The sequence below is a fragment of the Cryptomeria japonica genome, chromosome 5 (genome assembly GCF_030272615.1).
Source record: "Cryptomeria japonica chromosome 5, Sugi_1.0, whole genome shotgun sequence".
Taxonomy (NCBI): domain Eukaryota; kingdom Viridiplantae; phylum Streptophyta; class Pinopsida; order Cupressales; family Cupressaceae; genus Cryptomeria; species Cryptomeria japonica.
Window position 1 is genome coordinate 671560457 of NC_081409.1, and position 11663 is coordinate 671572119.

An 11663-nucleotide genomic window follows, 5' to 3' on the forward strand; every position below is an offset into this window, starting at 1 on the left:
TGATTAAATCCTAAAACAAGGTATGTTGGAACTTTATATTGAAAGTCCTTCAAAGATTTGGTTTCAATAAAAAATATTGTAAATGGAACCTCTTATGCATTTTAGAGATTCTTTTTTAGTATTGGTTAATGGCTCTCTATGTGGATTTTTCTACTTTTCTTGAGATGTTAGGAAAAACGACCCTCTCACCCCTTTTGTTTATCATATTGGATAAAGCACATAGTAGAGTTATAATTGCTCAAAACCATATTTATAATTCGAAATGTACCACGATTAGAAATTTTGTTACTCCAAGTACACATACTCTTTTTTGTTGATGACATGTTACTTTTTAGGCAATCTTTTGTTGATGAAGTGCAAGCAGTTCAAAATATCATCTTTTCTTATTGTTTTATCTCTAGTCAAGATGCAAATACAAATGAATCAAAGATCATTTTTCAAAATATTCCTCTGAAGGTTAGAACTAGAATCTCGAGTAAATTTAATGACATAGGGACTTCACAGGGTCATAACTTTTGACATCGGTTGTCCAATTGGGTTGAAATTTTACAAGGAGATGTATCGTGAGGAGTTGTTTGGATTTATAAACCTCTACTTGATTAAATTTCCAAGGCCTAATTCCTTCATCTTGAGCCTCAAAATGAGTTTTTTTTTCTTTTTAAATTTTTTAGAAAGTTACTTTTTCAGTTCTTTTCAAACTCGTAATTGTTATGAATTTAGAAAGTTGGCAATTTGTATTGTAGTTATGATTTTTAGATTCTTAGAAGTTTTGGTGAATTTTCGGATAATTTTGAAAATTAACTAAAGTGGCAAAATTTGGATTTTGTAAAAAATTGACAAATAAGGAATTTTTTCAGTTTTGTAATTAAATAAGATATTTTTCCATTTGTAGCAGCCAAATGGTTAGAGATTGTAGAAGAATAATAGTGAAAGAAAATTAATCAATCTTGTGTCTATCCAAGCTTTCTTTAATGGTATCATTTTTGTTCTAATTGGATACATCATATTATAATGCTCTAGAAATCCTTTCTTGTAAATATTTGAGCATCCCTTTATTTTTTGCTAAGGCAAAGAAAGAATACTTGCACCACGTCATATTAGCAATAGATAGTTCAATATATTCTTGGAAAGTAAAATGGCTCACTATGGGAGGGAAGCTAATATTGCTGAAATCCATTTTGAATATAATTCAAACATATATGATGATGGTCTTGAAGGTTTAAAAAAATATTATAATAGAACTTTAGAATCACTTCAAACTCTTTTTATGGTTAGAAAACCTTCAAAATAATAATGAAATTACCTATCATATCTTGGGATAGGTTTTTCCAATCTAAAGACAATGGAGGGGTTGATATCAAAAATTTGGAGGCAAAAATTATTTCAGTAAGGGTCAAGCTAGTTTGGAGAATCTATACAAACTCTCAGTTCAAATGGTGTAGACTCATGAGAATGAATATCTAGACTTTGATGACACATAACAAATTTTTCACAATTTTTAACCCTCCCAAATGTTCCAAAATGTGGAATCTCCTAATTTCATCTAGATACTTTATTCTTCCACATCTTTCTTGGGTTATTAATAATTATATGAAAAATTTATTCTAGGAGGACTTATGAAATGGGTACAAACCTTTGAATCAAATCTCTACATTATTTAAAAATGAAGGTGTAGCGTCATAAAATTGCGACCCTTGCAATTTTCGACCGCATTTGGGCCTTTGCATTAGCAAATGATTCCCTAAGCCTAATCAGAGACTTGAGACATTCTCAAAACACTAAAAACTTGCATCTTCTACCATTTAACACTGCCTATTGTCACTGCATGTCCTAAATTAGGGTAGGACGAGGGCATAGCGCCTCTATCCCAGCCCTATTTTGGGCCTCCTTTGATCACAACTTTGCATTGGGCTTGTCAATTGTGAGCTGGAAAAAGTTTTCCTATGTCAGCCTAAGACAAAAAATTAGCTAAATACCCCTAATTGGCAAGTATATAAGGAGCATTTCCCCTCCTATTTGCATAAGAGAAATCAAGTTCAATAAGCGAAAGTAAGGTGAACAAGTGAGAAGTCTCCATTATCATCATTAAGCATTCAAGCATTCCAGCATTCATTCAAACACTAATCATTTCAAGTCTCCTTTCAAGGATAGGTGTTGCATTCAAGTCAAGGATTCAACCATTGAAGAGGAGATCTCTATCAACATTAAAGACATCATATTCCACATATTATTTTAAGAAAATTCATCAACATTTTAATTGAATCATCTCTTGAGGTGGATTTGTACTTCAGACATTTCCTTTCATTTACTTGCAACATTTTTCAATTACTTGGTTAATTCGAAAATGGGGTTTGACCTGAAGGCAAACCCCTAATCCAAACAACATTTTCTTCTCTTTTTTGTGTCTATGTTGCAAGTGTGTAGCTGTAATTGCAGGTTTAGGCTTCATTTTCAGAGACGGAGAAACACTTTTTGATGCATGAATTTTTCAAAGGACCAGGTGCAACTTCAACCTGGTCCTAGCGACTTTCACTCAGATTTGCATGGAAGCTTCGTCTCAACATTTTACTCCTAATTCCAAGTGCACAGCTTCATCCCGCATCTCTATCTCAAGATATAATTGCTTCTTTGTCATCTCTACACTTAGTCTTAATTTTCTTAATTCAACTTGTCTATTTTAAAAGAGGGTTAATTTACTTTCCAAATACACTCTAAATCCTCTAAAATTCACTTAGCATTCAATCTCTTTCCATTGGGATTGGATCTAGTGAATTCAACCCCTCTTTTAAATGTAATGTGTGTGAAAAGTCGAAGGGAATCTTTTGTAAAACTTTCATCCCTCGCTTGAGGGGAGTAAAGCTTTCCACTTGATCTTCTCTCATCACTTTTCACCATATTACATTTTGGTGAACCCGACGTCTTACATGCTTTACATTGAAAATCATTGCATATTTTTCATGTACAAGTTTAATTTTCTTGCAAAACTTAGCGGTTAATTCAATGAAAAACCTAGTTAAAATTGAACTTGAAATTGTGTTTTGTGAAAATTGCTATCTATTGTCTTAGATCTAAAAATTATATTGCTTGTCAAATTCAATTCTTTCATTGTCTTGTTCAATTTGCAAATCAAAATTATGAAATCAAGTGGTTAATTGTCAAAAATCAATTTGAATTTGTGCAAGAATTGGATTTACATTTAATTTTCAGATTTGTGACTATTTTTAGACTTGTCTTCTTGCCTAAAATTCAAAATTTCAATTTCCCTCCTTTTTCCAAAATTCAAAATTTTAAAATTCAGTGGTTGGGTCCTAAAACCCTAATTTTCAAATTTAATTGGATTTTGTGCAAATTTCAATCAATTTCAACCACTTTCAGTTTTCTAAATATTATTCAAGGTGGCCCTATCCATTAGGTTTGACCTTTTTCAAATTTGCAATTCAATTTCTTATCATTTTCAAAACCCTAATAGGGTCCTATTTTGAAATTCAAACCTTAATTCCACCTATCTAGAGATCATAAAATCAATCAATTTTTTGGGGTTAGCTCTCAAATCATCATAGCTTTCATCCCTGAAAATTTTCGAAAAAGTTGGGAGGACTGGGTACCCTTTCAACTTGGTCCCTAGTTTTTTTCCTAAAATTTCGAGAGATTCTTATGACTGTATTTAACTACTAAAATAATAAATACTTCCCAATTTAAACATCACAACTTTCAAGGAAACATTTAAAATTAAGTGGTTAATTATAATCTGCCCTAATTTTAAGATTTTAATCTTGTTAATTTTAAATTTTAAATTTTAAATTAAGTGATATCTTATTTGGCCTTAATTTTAAATTTCAATCTCTTTTTTATTTTCTTGGAAATTGTGTCATTCTTCTTTCCATAAATTTCAAATTGTATAATCATTATATTCTTGAATTTTGCATTATTCAATTTTGCAACATTTGTTCCCAAAATTCACAATTCAAATTTTCCCTCTAGTGCATGAGTTTTACAACTATTAGTCCTACCTATACTATCCTCATTAGAAGAAGCATTAGAATTAAGGCTTCCCAAGGTTTAATTCCCAAAGAGATGGAGCCTAATTTGGATGACATCTACAATGAGGATATGGCTAATTCTTCCCATCCTAATAACATCTATATCTACCCAATTAATGATTCCCATGATGAAGAAGAAGCTTTGAGTAGAGTTTCCATAGATTAACTTTCAATATTGGACAATCAATTTGACAACTTCCAACAATGGATGTCCCAATAATATCCCAATAGTGAGGCTCTTCCATAATTTAAGGTCTAAAATACATGATTCAAAGTGATAAGAATGAAATTGATATATTGTGTGGTATTGCTCACATTGTGGATTATAATGTCATGCCTATAAAGAGTTGTGTTGAGACTTGGGTTATTCACAACCTTCTACACAAATCAATCATTATATTTCTTTGACCACTTCTATTACTAGTATTCCTACTTTCACTTCAAACATTATGGCTACTTCAACTCAAAAAGTCATACCTACAACCGTTAGTCATGGGGGTAATCCCTCTTCTTCATTCAATCCTCCATCTTTATCTATGACTTCAATGAGTATTCCAATATACCTCAACCAATCAATGTCACACAAGGGGGCAATTCGTCCAATCATTCTAATCCTCCTTTTAGTCTCTCTTTTCCTACTCAATCATCACCCATGCCTAATTACCATAGTGTCCCACCACCTTATTCCAAATCAATTCCTTGTTTCAACAACATCACACCACCTTCTTAATCAAACATGTCTAACATATATTATTCAACCGAAGTAACCATTAATAACCTTGCTCAAATTTTGTCTTCATTGCAATAACAAATTGCTTCTATGAGTCAATCCAAGTTTAGTGTGCCCACATTTGATGTTGCGAGCCCACTTTCTCTTTATATTGTTAGATTCGTGCCTCCTAAACAAGTTGAAGTCCCTCAATTGGAACTCTATAATGAAAAAGGTGATCCTTTAACACATGTCAAAACATTCCAAACTTTGTGTATGGACTTTGCTTATGATCAAAGATTGTTTACCAAATTGTTTACTAGAACATTAAGAGAAAAGGCTTTACAATGGTATTTCTCTTTGCCTTCTTATTCTATTACTTATTTTTAACAATTAGCAAATATTTTTATTCAGCAATTTCAAAACAACATAGGTCCTAAAATCACTTTGACTGATTTAATGCATTGTAAACAAGGTGTTAAAGAAAAAGTGACTGATTTCATTGGTAGATATAAGCATTTGTGTTCTCAATTTTTTTTCCAGTACCTAATAATGATATTCAAAGAATTTTCATTTCTAATTTGCAAAAATACATTAGGGAAAAACTTCTCCTTTTTGAGTTTACTTCCTTTCCACAGTTGTGCGCAACACTTCACAGTTATCAACTGACTGTGAGTCAACTGGACCAATCTGCTCCTATGGATCTGAGTGATAAAGGTGAGAATGCTCAACAACCGTTTGCGAAGTTCAAACCAAACAAAGGCTTCATCAAATTCAATGATACCATCAACAACAACAATGTGAATGCTACAACAGGTGTGCCTCCTATTTCAAAAAAATTCAAAAGAGAAAGACAATTTACTCCTTTGAATGAATCTTTGCATAGCATCGTGTCTCAGTTGTTACAAAGAAATGTTATCAAACTTCTTCCAATAAAAACATTTGATCCTTCTAAGGCAACTTAACCTCACTTTGATAATAATTATTTTTGTCAATTTCATCATCAACTTGGTCATGATACTGGAAAATGTTTTGCATTAAAATGTAAGATTCAAGACTTGATTGATAACAATACTATCTCTATGGAAGGTGTGAATGATAAGGGAAACAAATCAGTAGCTCCTCCTAATCAAAATCTTAATATTTCCACTGATCCTTTACCCTCTCATACCTCTAACTTGATTGAAATTAAACATACCTCTTTCTCTCCCTCTGATGTCACTTTCACAGCTCCAAATTTGATTAATATGGTAGAGAAACAAGAAACACCTAAGGACCCATGTATCACATTTGATCCTAGTGAGACCATTAGAGCACCTGATGGCCCTTTATACATAGTTGCGAAGATCCAAGCCACACATTGTCATGGTGTGCTTATTGATCCCTCTTGCATGGTTAATGTCATCACTAAAGAATATCTTTATACTTTACATTTTCATCAACCAATCTATGATGATACTAATGCGGTTGTTAAGTTATTTGATGGATTTTCTTGTCCTACTATTGGTTCTATGACACTTCCTTTTGAGGTTCATACTAAATCTATCGATGTCAACTTTGTTATCATTCCTTCCTCTAAACAATTTCATGTGAAGTTAGGCTACCCTTGGCTATCTTTCATGAAGGCTATTTCTTGTCCAATCCATAAGTGTTTGAAATTTCCCCATAATGAAAAAATCATAACTATTAACCATAGCTTATTTCGACCAACCAAAAGAATCCCAGGTGTTCCTATTAATTACTTTTGGCCACAACAATTTCAATCTCTTCCACCAAGAAGTGATTCTTTCTTTCAATCTTATCAAAAAGAGAAGAAAGATATGATCTTATTCTTAAGCCAACCTAGAACTCCAACACTTGATATTCCCATCATTCTTGAAAATGAAGTTCATCCCCTAACGGATAGAACTAATCTTCCTCCTAAGGAAGATTCCCAACCTATTCCTATGGATGAAATTATTCCTTCCTCTAAGAAGAACAATAATATTCCTCCTAAGGTTAGACCTATACCTCCTCCTCATGATGGACCTGGTCTCCTTCCTACACCAAACATTCCTCCTTTATATGGTGCAATTCTATCTCCTTTCTCTTATAGAGAGAAGAGACCCGCCTCTCCTCTTGTTAAACCTAAAAGACCTCAACCTAACCATCCAACTACTAAAGATGAAAATATTCCTCCGTCAACAAATATACCTCAATCTTCTCAACCTTTCACTAAGACTCAACAAAATCATTGTATGAGTTTATGTCAATGAAAACATTGTACTCGAGCTCGTGAAGTTGTTTCTCAAACTATTCAATCTCCCCAAACACCAGTAGTTGACATTATTCCATTTTCTCCTAAGCAAGATGTTGAACCTAAATCTCCAAATCATAAGTTTCATAAAACATGTGATGGTTTTACTTCTATTTGAATGTTAGAGCTCCTCTTTTCATAAATCTTGATGAAGAAATAGGTAAAAATGTTATTCATGATGGCAATACAACTCCTAATGCTTCTGATAGTGAATATGAATATGTTGATGTTGACAAACATTTATCTGCAAAATTTTCAAAAGCCTTAATCCTAGCTCCTAGAAACGAACAAAGTGACTTAGCACATGAGCATAGTCCTTATTTGGATCTTGTGAAAGGTCCATCCGTTGTGGTCAATGTCTCTCCTTTGGCATGTTTCCCGCCTTCCTGAAATAGTGATCAATAAGATAGGGAGGTGGATGTCATGTTAGACTAGTTGTATTAGCACCATAGATCCTATACCTCTCTCCTTTCTTTCTCTTTTGTGACCATTCTTCTATGTTTATCCCTATTCTTTTGTTTGTTGTCCCTAGTGATGTCTACTTGAGGACGATCCAAAGCATCGAGATCTCTTTTGGTCTCTTTCATGTTGACTCAAAATACACATGTGTTCCCTTTCTTCCAAGGTGGTTTCCTTTCTTTGGGGAATCAGGACTATTTTATGCATATATACATGATATACATGAGTATCATACAACATACTGACCCCGAGGAAAGCAAAGCCACCTCATGCTTTGTGTTTTGTGTTCATTATCCTTGGGTTTATTCCTCGATTGGGGGCTAAATCCTTGCGATAACATGCCCCCCCCCCTCTCTCTCTCTCTGGGGTGTATCCTACCTTAAAGAAATCACTAACGATAAGGTGTGCACGATTGCTTTAACATAGGGGCATACACTCCGCTCATATTTTCCTTCTTGATACTTGGAGTTACTTAGTGGAATTTGGCTTGGCTTTTTCATTTTTGGTATCCTTCCATGACTCATAGTGAGGGGCACCTTACTACTTGCAGTCATGCTTCCTCCCTCTTGATATTCCCTTTTACTTTGTCAATCAAAGTCGTAAGATCCTTAGTCCACTGGGGGCTTGGTGTATCTTGCCTCCTTGATGTGGTGAAAGTCTTTCAATCTTGTTTCTGTGTACTTTACCGGTAGTATTGGCATGCACCTATATTCTCGCTAAAGTGGGGGCTAAATATAGCATCGTAAAATTGTGACCCTTATAATTTTCGATCGTATTTGGGTCTTTGCATTAGCGGATGAATCCCTAAGCCTAATTGAAGACCTGAGACATGCTCAAAACACTAAAAACTTGCATCTTCTACCATTTTGCACTGCCTATTGTCACTTCATGTCCTAAACTAGGGCAGGATAGGGGTGTGGTACCCCTATCCCGACCCTATTTTGGGCCTCCTTTGATCAAAACTTTCCATTGGGCTTGTCAATTTTGATCGGGAAATTTTTTTCCTGTGTCAGCCTAAGATGGAAAATTAGCTAAATACCCCTAATTTGCAATTATATAAGGAGAATTTCCCCTCCTATTTGCATAAGTGAAATCAAGTTCAATAAGTGAAAGTAAGGTGAACAAGCGAGAAGTCTCCATTATCATCATCAAGCATTCAAGCATTCATTCAAACATTGAACATTTAAAGTCTCCTTTCAAGGCTAGGTGTTGCATTCAAGTCAAGGATTCAACCATTGAAGAGGAGATCTCTATCAACATTCAAGACATCATATTCCACATATCCTTTTAAGCAAATTCATCAACATTTCAATTGCATCCTCTCTTGGGGTGGATTTTTACTTTAGACATTTCCTTTCATTTACTTGCAACATTTTTTAATTACTTGATTAATTCCAAAACAGGGTTTGACTTGAAGGAAAACCCGCAATCCCAACAACATTTTCCTCTCTTTTCTGTGTGTAGGTTGCAGGTGCGTAGCTGTAATTGCAAGTTTAGGCTTCATTTTCAGAGACGAAGAAACCCTTTTCAGCGTGCGGATTTTTCGGAGGACCAGGTGCAACTTCAACCTGGTGCCGATGACTTTCACTCAGATTTGCAGGGAAGCTTCATCTCCAAATTTTACTCCTAATTCTAGGTGCACAACTTCATCGTGCATCTCTATCTCAAGATATAATTGCTTCTTTGTCATCTCTACACTTAGTCTCAATTTGCTTAATTCAACTTGTCTATTTTAAAATAGGGTTAATTTACTTTCCAAATACACTCTAAATCCCCTACAATTCACTTAGAATTCAATCTCTTTCCATTGGGATTGGATCTAGTGATTTCAACCCCTCTTTTAAATGTAATGTGTGTGAAAAGTCGAAGGGAATCTTTTGTAAAACTTTCATCCCTTGCTTGAGGGGAGTAAAGATTTCCACTTGATCTCTCCTCATCACTTTTCACCATATTACAGAAGGAAACACTTATTGTATCCCAGGACTCAAAAGGAAAGGATTACCTAGTTATTGATTCCTCCATTTTTGTTCCCAAGGTCTCATGGAAATCTATTTCTTCATTCTATTTCTCACAAGTTCAAATATATTCATATGTGGCTGAAAATTGAAAAAAGACATATTTTCTTGTCAAATTTTGATGATGTTTTGATCTAGACAACCTCAAAATTAGTCCATAGTACATATTAAAGGGTGGTTATAGAAAACTCACTTTCCATGCACCAAAAACTTGGCCTTTTTCTTTATGCTAGGGTCATGTAGCTCTTCCCAAGGCTTGTGATTTCCCTTGGTAAGCCCTAAATGTTAAGATTGTAACAATTTTAAGATTAGACATGCTGGGTATATCCCCCCTCTTTTCCCATGCAATTTATGGGGAGGTATATGAGGATATAAATCACCTCCTATTGTCATGAAATTTTTCTAATGTGTATTGGAAATGGCTCCAAAAAAATTCCCCTCCATAAGAAAACCTTCCATCACTTTTAGTCTTGGCCTTCACCATATGCAAATGCTACATATTTTGTTTTATGGGCCATTAGTTCTTCAATTCTCATATGAAAGATTTTGTTAGAGAGGAACTTGACAATATCTTCAGGAAATAAGTTTGTAGTTAAATGTAGTGTTATAGAAAACAAAAGCTTCAATATCAAACAATGTAATGAGATTCTCTTTCATTCCCTCCCAATTCTTAAACCATTCACTTCTTGGGACAATGAGATGCTAAGGAATTGGCCTCTTCTATCACCTATCCCATAAAACGGGGCATCTTCCTATAAATTCAAAACTGATAAAAATAAGCTCAAATGGATTCCTCCTCTCAATATGTTCAAACTAAATTTTGATGGCGCTTCAAAAGGAAATTCTAGAACAATAGGTGCATGAGTTGTGATAAGAAATCATGAAGGTGTGGTTCTAGTGGTTGCTACTAAAAAGTGAACTAGATTCTACTAATAATCTGGTTCAGGCTAACGATCTTCTAATTCTATCATAAAGTGTTCTCCAAACTAAAAATTGGCTTGCATTTTCGAAGAAATTAAGTTTCTTCTCAACAAATTCATATTCTTTGAGGTAATGTGTTGCTATGGAGAAGTAAATTTTCTAGCAAACAAACTAACTTTACTATAAATTACCAATTCAATTTCCAAGAAGTTGATGGGTGAAAGCTTTGCTAATTTTTAAATCAACTTAGACACCTAATAAATATTCCATTATTTGGTTTAGATGATGTCTTCTAAGAAGGTAATTATAGGAGTTTTAGAAGTTTATACTTGAATCTTCTCTTTCATGGATTGAATGATCTATTAGAAATCGATCAGATTCATAGCATGTAAGCCCTTGACCTTACAAAGAGTCATTGGCTCCTTAAATCCAGATCGGATTTGTGTTCAGTTTTCCTAGTAAAGATCAATGTCATTTTTTGGTATAGTAGTTCTTGTAATTTCCATGCACGTCCCTCATCCAACCTCCAAAGGGATCCCCATTGCTAAAAACTATTTTAAGTTGATATTATTTATTGTTTTTCTTGAAGTGTAAAAAACTCATTGTTTAGTACGTTGGAATAAATGATTTTCACTAATTTCATTTTATTTTTTGCCAAACCATTCATTGCAATCTCTTTAAAAAATTTGATTGATAAATGTGTCTCAAATAATTTATTACCCACTAGTTTGGAAGGCATGTAATGGAGAAAATCTACCTCTATATTGTATTTGTCACTCATTTTCCTTCATCTGTTGTATTTTTCATACATCTTCCCAGTTCTTTATTCCTATTTGTATATTGCCTACTAGTGTGTGGCTTTCATGTCATGTTTAACTCTTAGGTATGCCATCAAGTGGATCTATCTTAAAAGGTATGACTCAAACAATCTGCATAAGGTGCTTAAATTTAACTGTGAAAATATTGAAAGGGCCATTAGAACAATAATCAAATTTGATCATCATACTTTCTTATCCAATCTCATGGACCTAATCAACTGTTCTTTGAGGATTAGTATTTTGGGTCAAAAATATGTGTGGGATCATTTCTTCAGTAATGACCAACTTGCAGATACTTTGGTTCAGTATGACATCTTCAAAGATGTATGTCATCTTGGTGCCCTCTTTTCTTTGATGAAATTATTCTTATTGTTGAGGGTTATTGCATCCAAACATACTGACTAA